The sequence below is a fragment of the Berghia stephanieae genome, chromosome 1, assembly GCF_034508935.2.
Source record: "Berghia stephanieae isolate SIO BIC M18660-M18661 chromosome 1, UCSD_Bste_1.3, whole genome shotgun sequence".
Lineage (NCBI taxonomy): Eukaryota > Metazoa > Mollusca > Gastropoda > Nudibranchia > Aeolidiidae > Berghia > Berghia stephanieae.
In genome coordinates this window covers 126,477,438-126,489,450 of record NC_088360.1, presented here as the reverse complement: position 1 = coordinate 126,489,450, position 12,013 = coordinate 126,477,438, and positions in this window count along the sequence as shown.

Below are 12,013 nucleotides of genomic sequence, written 5' to 3'. Positions count from 1 at the left end.
AGAACTGAATGACGTCAATTTAGTTCCTTCTGTAGACACGAGCATACCTCGTTGTTTCAACATTGCTGCAACCGTGCAACCATTTTGCTATGTTATAGCTCATTATTGTCGCACTTCCTGTACCAGATGAAACTAAGCGCTGTATGACACAAGATGGAGTCGTTCACTGGGCACTTGATTCTCTCTCTCTCTCTCTCTCTCGCTCTTTGTTATTGTTCAGTTGAGATAATTGTCCGCGGATTTGGGGATTTTCTCAGAAATTTTTGCTGATTTTGCCATGTCATGTAATTTTCCTCTGATTAAAGCTCAGTGGTGGATCCATGAAAATATCACCAACATGTCTTGTGTCATATTTTGACACCTGTGCTCAGGTGTATGAATTTTGGTGACACTCCCATTTTTCTGGTATCAGTCTAGACAAACTGGCGCCAGATGTCAAATGTGAAACAAGGCAATTGATGGTCAAAAATAAAGGAAAGGGATGGGGGAGAGGGTAAATGAGATTTTATTTGTAAGTAGGTCAAGAGCAGTAGTACAGTTAAAGGTCTGTTTGAAAAGATAATTATAAAACCCCATTAATTAAACTTCTCTCCCTCTCTCTCTTTCTTTTTCACTCTCCCTCTCTATCACTCTTGCTCTGTCCCATTCTATCTTTCCCCTATTACTCCATCTCTCTCATCCATTCATCTATAAAAATTTTCATGTTAAATTTATTCATACCTCATCTGGTTATGGAGAAATATTAATCTGTGGCTAGGGCTATAGGTTATCGGTCAGTACTGAAAGAAATCAATCTAACAGAACATCATGATTAAATTTCATCATGGAAGAAACCGTGACAGGTTGAAAAGTCGAGAGTGAGCGGGGTTCAATGCTAGAGTAGTGTGTCGCCATTCTATTTGAGAGAAGAAAGGGTGGGACTTTGCGGTTTGGTTTTGTGATGTCATCTGTGGCCTTTAAATAGGAGGCAAGGGGGCTGGGTATAGTTTTTACAACAGGTAGACAATGACAGTTGTAAAGAGAGACAGCGATATCCTTTGTTTTGGGATTGACAACCGTGACAAACAAGTTGGTGTCTCTCACCACGGCAATTATATTTGACTCTTACAAATGTTGAGAACAAAAGACTGAAAGTTAATCCAATCTGAATAAGCTGTCGACTTGCATTAAAGCTGCTTTTGCTTGTCATAATATATACAGGGATGCCATATGGTTTTTGTTTCAATCAAATTGCTATGTCTGTGGTGGACTAAGAACAATGTTTACAATAACTTGATTGAGTTTAGCATATATATGTGTAAAATGTTGCAATTGTGGACAGGGAACTCAACTTCGTTAAATCACAACATTTTCACCGATCCCAGGGTGTTGCATTTATCCGGAGTGGACTGTATTTATGTTATTGCTTAAATTTTTTTTAAAGTAAAAGAGAAAAAGATGTTATATAATATTTCTTGTTACGATTCTTTTATAGTACTTTGTCCATTCTATTGATGAATGTTGAAAATTCACGGAAAGGAGGGGAAACTTGATAACGAATGGATTATTCCATTTTTGGGCAGAGTGGCTCAGCAGTACGGTCTTTGCTTCATACCCGAAAGGTACCGAGTTTGATCACTCGCCGCTTCGCTGTGTGGCCTTAAGCAAGTCACCTCGCCCTAACTCGACTTGCAACTGACGTCTGGGTTATTCCTGTCTTCCCTTGGAATAGACCCAAGATACAAATTTCCCCTATGGGATGAATAAAGGGAATTTTATTTTGTTTATTTATTATTTATTATTATTATAAGAATATACTAAAAATAACTAGACTTGTGAATGCAGTTTTAAAGTACAGCTTCTTAAATCTCGTAACACAGGACGAAATGACATGGGTGGGCACTTTATATTCATATTATTAGGATTGATTGAATTAATGCGTTGACGTTTTCCATGTCGTCATATATTTTATCTCTGCCACTTTATCATTCATCGCTTAAACTTAATCGCAGTCCTAGTGCCAGACTATAATGATGTTGTACGTTAACATCAAGTGCTCGCAAAATCTGCCAGCTGGAATAAACATACCAACACACAAAACTATGTTTAACCTTAAACTTTATACTGATTGATAGAATTTAGTTGGGGTTCCTGACCTCCCATAGTGGGCAGGGGGGTACATACTGTGTCTTCTATCCCCTTATATCTGTTTTCCAACATGCTTTCTGTCTTTGTCTTGGAATGAGATTACTTGGTTTTGTCCTGGCCCTGGCCTGAGTCCTAGCTGGGAGGAAAACAGTCAAATGCATAGTTATTGTTTTGGGAGATGATATTTTTTTCCTTGTAAATCATCTTTCTGTTATGCATTATTATATTTGTTCATGAAAGAGAAAGGTATTTGTTTTTATTTTAAGGGTTTACGGCGCTTGCAACAAATGTAAGGTCATATCAGCACCAGTAAAAAGGAAGAATATGGGATCTAGTAAAAAGTTCTAGAATTACAATTAAAGTACCCAATAAAAAGGAAAAACACGCTATCAGTTTACTTATTTTGAGATTATCTAGATGTTTCATCCTGACACAAGCAGCGGGTGGTTGGATGGGAGCATCACCCTTGAATCGTATACCTATGATGTTCTCATGGGTGTACGATCCGATAGTGATGTCGTTTCTTCTTCTCTTTACTAGCCTATCCTGCTTCTTTGGTTTGTGATTGTATTTTTGACAGGGGATATTTTTTTTCCTGTAAATCCTCTGCCTGTTTGTTCTTGGTTATTTATAATTTAGCTTATGATATCTTTAGGTTATGATTTTGATTGACATTTGTACTATTTTTGTTAGATTGCTTGTTTTTTTTTGTTTCAGCGGTCTCTCATATAACCTCAATTGTGTTGGAAGAGACCTAAAGCAACAAACAAACAAACAAACAAACTGACACAAGCACAGGTCCCCCAGTGATGATAATGACAATTTATCAAAGAGGAGGAAAATCTACCGGCCCTTCAATCAAGCCCAAATCTAATGCAAATATAACATAGCTATTCATAGTCATTTAATTTATTATCAGCCCTAAAGCACTTCTGATCATTAGACACATCCTGACCTTTTGCAAATATAATTTAATGAATTGTCATTTCCAATTATACATTTTAGAGGCCAATAATTTATGTTTCCCACTATATCAAGAGATTATGATAAACTTTTGGCCAGCAGACCAGGAGGTATATGTTTTTACTTTACATAACAAACCCGGCTAGTGTCTGTATTAGTATTAGTGCAACCTTGTGCTTATAAATAAGAAACTTTAATCAATTTCAAAACAAATTTAAATAAGCCTTTAAATTTAAACAATCATTTCTTAAACCGATCAGCCTAACTTATTATCTCTCTATTACCAAATGATATCTATAAACATAATATGAAGATAGAAGGGTGGCTGAGAGAGAAATATGGATATGAGAGAGAAAGAGAGAGAGAGAATTGATGAATTGATTTTTTTTTTTAAATTGTTTTATAAGTAGACACAAGTTGTAATGAATACTATTAACAAATTCAGAACAATCAAACAAAAACAAACAAACAAAACATTTAAAAGGAAGAAGACAAAAAAGACACGCTTATAAAGCTTATAAAATCGCTAAATGTACTATCACTATCATGCTACATCTAAAAAGTACATAATATTTACACCCATTTGCTATCACTGTCATGCTACAGCTAAAAAGTACACAATATTTACACCCATTTGCTCCATCCCCTTCTCTTTCGATCATCTTCTCATCCACGGCCTCCATGTGTCTTGTGCTACTTTTGACATTTGGCGCCAGTGTGTCTAGACTAACGTCATAGATAAAGGAGTGTCACCAAAATTCATGCAACTGTCACTGAGCAGAGGTGTCAAAAAATGATAGAAGGCTAATTGTTTTTTTTTCCCCTGAACTACCACTTAGCGGAAAATGTTTGACATGACAAAAACATCGGAACATTTATGAAAAAAATCTACAATCCCAGAATTATGCGGAAGATTATCATCACTGGTCCCCACTAAGTTCAATTTTTTTTTTTTTTTTTTCAAAATCTCGAAAATTTGCAATTGCAAATTTTGCGGCCGCAAGCGATGCAAAAAACTGCCATGACACATTTACACCCATTTGCTCCATCCCCTTCCCTTATGATCATCTTCTCATCCATGGCCACCATTTGTCTTGTGCTACTTTTGACATTTGGCGCCAGTGTGTCTAGACTAACGTCATAAATAAAGGAGTGTCAATTCATGCATCTGGCCACTAAATTTTTGAAAATATTTCTCTTTTGGGGGGGGGGGGGGGGGGGGGGGGGGGGGGGGGTCAAAATCTCGAAAATTTGCAAAAAATTGCAAATTTTGCGGCCACAATGCAAATCAGCAATTACTTAGGTGATCTCAAACTAAGTATGTACTTTGACAGTGTGCTCTTGGAATCTACATCTGTATCCTATTTGAACTAATTCCCATTTTGTCTTACCTTTTCTTGGATACTTTAATTGTAATTCTATAACTTTTTACTATCCCATTTTTTTCCTTTTTACTGGTGCTTATATGACCTTGTGTTGCAAGCGCCGTAAAACCCTTAAAAACAAACAACCACCACCAACATATCATTATCCCTGTCATTACCACCACCTTCACCACATCATCCCTACCGCCACATCACCCATACGACTATCACCATATCATCATCCTTCCTACCACTTCTTAGACCACCTTATCAACACCCTTAATACCATTACAACCACAACATTATCATCCCTATTATTACCACATTATCATCCCTACCATCGCTACAACTACAACCACATCATCATCCCCAATACTACAACTACTTTATCATCTCCCGTACCACTACTACAACCACCATATCATCCCTACCACCATAATCATTATATCTATCACCACCACTACTGTATCACCATCATCCCTACAACCACCTTAGGTAGTGGAGATTGTTATAGTGAATGGTAGCAGTGATGATAATATAGTGATGGGGTAGTGCCAATTAATAATAATGATAAGGATGAAGTGGGTGTGGTTGTAGTAGTAATGGTAATGATGATAGTTATACTTTTAATTTGAGTTTAAATTTCTGGAAATCAAAATTGGAAAATGGCGGGATTGAAGCGGACCTATTTTCAATTCAGTAGGAAATCACTAAATAGCGGGAAATTCCCATCTATGATAATATAGAATATCAAGAAATTAAAAAAAAACAAAAAAACGGACAAAATTGTTGCTTTTTGCAACTAAATTTGCAGTTATTTGCTTTCAAGGGTAAAATTTGCAGCCAAAATAACTGTTTTGGTCAAGCCATGATGATAAGTCTGATACTGATACTGTTGATCCTAACTGGACTCGTCTTTCTAAAAAGATTTCGCACCCAAGTCTTGTTTGTCTTTTTTTAATAAATACGCAATGGTGACCATCGCCTGGAATTGTGATTTATTTATTTATTTTTGTTTTGAGTCAATGTGTGGCCTTCGTTAACTTATTGATGGAACGAAATTGACGCCACTCAGCTCTTTGTTATTGTTTTTAGCTAGCCATTTTTATGATTACTACTCACTAAATTCTATTGTTTGTTTGTTTTTAAGGGTTTTACGGTGCTTGCAACACATTTAGGTTATGTCAGCGCCAGTAAAAAGGAAGAAAATGGGATAGTAAAAAGTTCTAGAATTACAATTAAAGCACCCAAGAAAAAGTAAGACATAGGGGAACTGGGAACAAATAGGGATCAGATGTAGATTCCAAGAGCATACCACCAATGTACTTAGTTTGAGATCACCTATGTCTCATCCGGACACAAGCACAAAATCCAAGAAAGAGGAATACACTCAAAATTTGAGTCAAATGCTTACAATATCCATTCAAAATAACAAATATAATAATACTGTATAATGGCAGTTTTTTGCATCGCTTGCGGCCGCAAAAAATTGCTGATTTGCATTGTGGCCGCAAAATTTGCAATTTTTTGCAAATTTTCGAGATTTTGGTCAAAATCTCGAAAATTTGCAAAAAATTGCAAATTTTGCGGCCACAATGCAAATCAGCAATTTTTTGCGGCCGCAAGCGATGCAAAAAACTGCCATTATACAGTATTATTATATTTGTTATTTTGAATGGATATTGTAAGCATTTGACTCAAATTTTGAGTGTATTCCTCTTTCTTGGATTTTGTGCTTGTGTCCGGATGAGACATAGGTGATCTCAAACTAAGTACATTGGTGGTATGCTCTTGGAATCTACATCTGATCCCTATTTGTTCCCAGTTCCCCTATGTCTTACTTTTTCTTGGGTGCTTTAATTGTAATTCTAGAACTTTTTACTATCCCATTTTCTTCCTTTTTACTGGCGCTGACATAACCTAAATGTGTTGCAAGCACCGTAAAACCCTTAAAAACAAACAAACAATAGAATTTAGTGAGTAGTAATCATAAAAATGGCTAGCTAAAAACAATAACAAAGAGCTGAGTGGCGTCAATTTCGTTCCATCAATAAGTTAACGAAGGCCACACATTGACTCAAAACAAAAATAAATAAATAAATCACAATTCCAGGCGATGGTCACCATTGCGTATTTATTAAAAAAAGACAAACAAGACTTGGGTGCGAAATCTTTTTAGAAAGACGAGTCCAGTTAGGATCAACAGTATCAGTATCAGACTTATCATCATGGCTTGACCAAAACAGTTATTTTGGCTGCAAATTTTACCCTTGAAAGCAAATAACTGCAAATTTAGTTGCAAAAAGCAACAATTTTGTCCGTTTTTTTGTTTTTTTTTAATTTCTTGATATTCTATATTATCATAGATGGGAATTTCCCGCTATTTAGTGATTTCCTACTGAATTGAAAATAGGGTCCGCTTCAATCCCGCCATTTTCCAATTTTGATTTCCAGAAATTTAAACTCAAATTAAAAGTATAACTATCATCATTACCATTACTACTACAACCACACCCACTTCATCCTTATCATTATTATTAATTGGCACTACCCCATCACTATATTATCATCACTGCTACCATTCACTATAACAATCTCCACTACCTAAGGTGGTTGTAGGGATGATGGTGATACAGTAGTGGTGGTGATAGATATAATGATTATGGTGGTAGGGATGATATGGTGGTTGTAGTAGTGGTACGGGAGATGATAAAGTAGTTGTAGTATTGGGGATGATGATGTGGTTGTAGTTGTAGCGATGGTAGGGATGATAATGTGGTAATAATAGGGATGATAATGTTGTGGTTGTAATGGTATTAAGGGTGTTGATAAGGTGGTCTAAGAAGTGGTAGGAAGGATGATGATATGGTGATAGTCGTATGGGTGATGTGGCGGTAGGGATGATGTGGTGAAGGTGGTGGTAATGACAGGGATAATGATATGTTGGTGGTGGTTGTTTGTTTTTAAGGGTTTTACGGCGCTTGCAACACAAGGTCATATAAGCACCAGTAAAAAGGAAAAAAATGGGATAGTAAAAAGTTATAGAATTACAATTAAAGTATCCAAGAAAAGGTAAGACAAAATGGGAATTAGTTCAAATAGGATACAGATGTAGATTCCAAGAGCACACTGTCAAAGTACATACTTAGTTTGAGATCACCTAAGTCTCATTCAGATACAAACACAGGTCCCTACTAAGAGGAATACACTCAAAAATTTACAAATCATATATATGTAAACAAAACATAGATACATTAGAATAACAGAGAGATGATTTACAAGGAAAAAAATATTATCTCCCAAAACTAACTATACATTCGACTGTTTCCCTCTCAGCCAGGACCAGGACAAAACCAAGTAATCTCATTCCAAGACAAAGCCAGAAAGCAAGTTGGAAAACAGATATAAGGGGATAGAAGACACAGGAAGAACCTCCCTGCCCACAATTGGAATTGGAGGTCAGGAACCCCACCCAGTGGTGGTGGTTGTAGTAGGTGATTAAGAAGTGGTAGGGATGATGATAATCGTGGTTGTGGTTAGTATAATAGTGGTAGTTGGGATGAAGATGTGGTAGTTGTTTATGTTTTAAAGGGTTTTACGGCGCTTGCAACACATTTATTGTCATATCACGCGCCAGTAAAAAGGAAGAAAATAGGATAGTAAAAATTTATAGAATTACAATTAAAGAAACTAAGAATAAGGCAGAAAAAAAGGGAAATTGGTTCAAAAAGGGAACAGATGTAGATTCCAAGAGCACACTATCAAAGTACTTAGTTTGAGATTACGAAATGTCTCATCCAGACATAAGCACAGGTCCCCGCCAAGAGGAACACTCAATTGTTCACAAATCGTACAAATAATACAGTACATAACAGAGAGATGATTAACAGGGTAATGTTTGTAGAGACGATGATGTGGTGGTAGTGATTGCAGACCTGCCAAATTGAAAACTTCAAATTTAGTAATTTTATGTCAAATTTTAGTAATTTGACAAGGAAATTCGTAATTTCTGAAATTAAGTACAAGCAACCACAATATTATTATTATTATAGTAGTAGTAGTAGTTGTTCTTCTTATCATCATTATTTTTATTAAGTATTTCTAAGAATTAAAAATTCGTAATTTTCCATAAAATTTCGTAATTGGCCATGAAATTTGTCTAAAATTTGTAACATTATGAAAAATTCGTAAGATTCGGCAGGTATGTGATTGTTGTAGTAAAGGTGAAAGAGATGATGATGCTGTGCTGGTTGTAGTAGGGAAGGTGATGTGATAGTGGTGGTGTGGCTAATGATGCGGTAATTGTAGTAGTGACAGAGCTGATGAATTGGCTGTAGTGGTAGGATGATGGTTAATGTAGTGGTGGTGGTGAGAAAATAATTGACAAAGGTGGGTTTGTGATGATGGGCGGAGATCCACCACTTAGGCGGAAGATTCTCAGCCCAGACATTGTAATTATACTAACATTAACATGCAGTGTTTTTGTTTTTAAGGGTTTTACGGCGCTTGCAACACATTTAGGTTATATCAGCGCCAGTAAAAAGGAAGAAAATGGGATACCTAGTAACAAGTTCTAGAATTACAATTAAAGCACCCAAGAAAAAGTAAGACAAGGGGTAGCACCCTCAAGAAAAAGGAAGACAAGGGGTACTGGGAACAAATAGGTATCAGATGTAGATTCCAAGAGCATACCACCAATGTACTTAATCTGAGATCACCTATAACTATAAGTCTCATCCGGACACAAGCACAAAATCCAACAAAGAGGAATACACTCAAATGCTTACATACATAATACAAAAATAACAAATACAATAATACATAACGGAGAGATGATTTACAAGGGAACAAAATATCATCTCCCAAAACTATACTATAACTATACATTCGACTGTTTCCCTCCCGGCCAAGGATCAGGACAAAACTAAATAATCTCATTCCAAGACAACGACCGGAAACAATTGGAAAACGGGTATGGGGGGATAGAAGACACAGAATGTACCTCCCTGCCCACTATGGGAGGTCAGGATCCCCACCCAGCCTCTCTTATGACTTCTTGAGATAGAAGAGACAGCAACTGATGAAGAATCCACTGGTCCATGGCAAAAAGTCATAGAAATTGCGAACTTGAAAAGATACATACATGTATCTAGATTGAAACAAAACGAATAATGAAATTGGCCAGTTTTATAAATTGAAATGACAAATTAATGTGTTGGTTCAAATGAATTTTATTTCAAAAGTACAGAAATATTTATAAAAGATGTGCAACATTTTTTTTACAGCTGCCAAATATAAAGAGACTAGAAGGTCTTAGTAGATCTCAAAATCATTCATCTTTATGATTTATAAAGTAATGAAAAAAAATTAAATTAAATCAACTTTTCAAAACTCAAAAGTGCATAAGACGAGATGCTTATTTTCTAAGCCATTGGTGGAATGCAAGGGCATGTATTGGGGGATTGAATATGTGCCTCTCTTGAAAATCAAAACGTCACCCTGAAGTATAATTTGTCTGCCATTCGATTTCAATATTGATAATGAGAAATCACCACTCAAATCAATATACCTGATAACCTCTCAGTCAACGCAAGGATGAAATTTCTGGGGTTTTTTTTTATTATAATAGGATACATCATGAAAGTTGCAGTTATTCTCATTAAGTTGAAGTAGCAATTTTGCAGTAAAACTAAGTAAAAAGGCAACAAGGGCGTCAACAACTGTGCAGTGAACATTATTAAATGGTAAAATTTGTTCCAAGGAAAAATAGCTATGTGCATTAAAAAAAGTTAAAAAAAATGAGGCAACTACCCTAAAAGGTATGTATAAAAAAAATATATCTTAAATGAGCATGCCTGAAAATAGATCTCTGTAAAGATTTGTATTGAGAAAATGAAAAAGAAATGCTAAGGCAATCCAAAATTTCTGTAATACCAAATTAAATTAAGATCTTCCATCTTTGAAAATTATAGAGATGGTAATAATAAGAGTCAAAAAGAATCTGGTGAACCGTCACAGTAAATCTTTCAACACACAATAAAAAATCTCAGATTACTGATAACAAGACACTTCATTTGTTCAACATTTTTAAATAAAATAACGGCTGATCAAAATGCATACTCCCTGTATACACATATAAATGTATAGTAAAAGCATTAAAAGGGAACAAGAATTTCTTTTGTTTTTTTAATCGACAAGAATGACTCTGCTGGTCCAAATTTGAAAATAAAATTTAACAAAGTTAAGTAGTTAGGACCAGCTGCGATCAGTCTGAATCACTGGCATCGCAAGGTTAACTTCTATAAATTTCAGATAAATACCCTGAAGAATATATTTGATTGATTGTAACTATAGATTAATTTTTAAAATAAATAATAATAAATGATTTTTTTTCTAAATTAAAAAAAAAAAAAAAAATCCATGGTATTATGCATTCATTGTACAAATTTACTTGTATTTGTACACAAGAAAAGTGGGGGTCCCTATGAATCTGTGAGCAAATTTGCGACCATCAGGTGTTGGGTCAGAGAAAGCAATCTTGTCTTTTGGTATGAAGGATCCATAGTCAAACCATTGCCTGTGGACAATTCAAATTTTTAACAATCATGCAACAAAACTGAAATTTAAAAAACATTTTCTTAAACGCATTTATGCCTGAAATGACGATGATGTGGTGGTAGTGATTGCAGACCTGCCAAATTGAAAACTTCAAATTTAGTAATTTTATGTCAAATTTTAGTAATTTGACAAGGAAATTCGTAATTTCTGAAATTAAGTACAAGCAACCACAATATTATTATTATTATAGTAGTAGTAGTAGTTGTTCTTCTTATCATCATTATTTTTATTAAGTATTTCTAAGAATTAAAAATTCGTAATTTTCCATAAAATTTCGTAATTGGCCATGAAATTTGTCTAAAATTTGTAACATTATGAAAAATTCGTAAGATTCGGCAGGTATGTGATTGTTGTAGTAAAGGTGAAAGAGATGATGATGCTGTGCTGGTTGTAGTAGGGAAGGTGATGTGATAGTGGTGGTGTGGCTAATGATGCGGTAATTGTAGTAGTGACAGAGCTGATGAATTGGCTGTAGTGGTAGGATGATGGTTAATGTAGTGGTGGTGGTGAGAAAATAATTGACAAAGGTGGGTTTGTGATGATGGGCGGAGATCCACCACTTAGGCGGAAGATTCTCAGCCCAGACATTGTAATTATACTAACATTAACATGCAGTGTTTTTGTTTTTAAGGGTTTTACGGCGCTTGCAACACATTTAGGTTATATCAGCGCCAGTAAAAAGGAAGAAAATGGGATACCTAGTAACAAGTTCTAGAATTACAATTAAAGCACCCAAGAAAAAGTAAGACAAGGGGTAGCACCCTCAAGAAAAAGGAAGACAAGGGGTACTGGGAACAAATAGGTATCAGATGTAGATTCCAAGAGCATACCACCAATGTACTTAATCTGAGATCACCTATAACTATAAGTCTCATCCGGACACAAGCACAAAATCCAACAAAGAGGAATACACTCAAATGCTTACATACATAATACAAAAA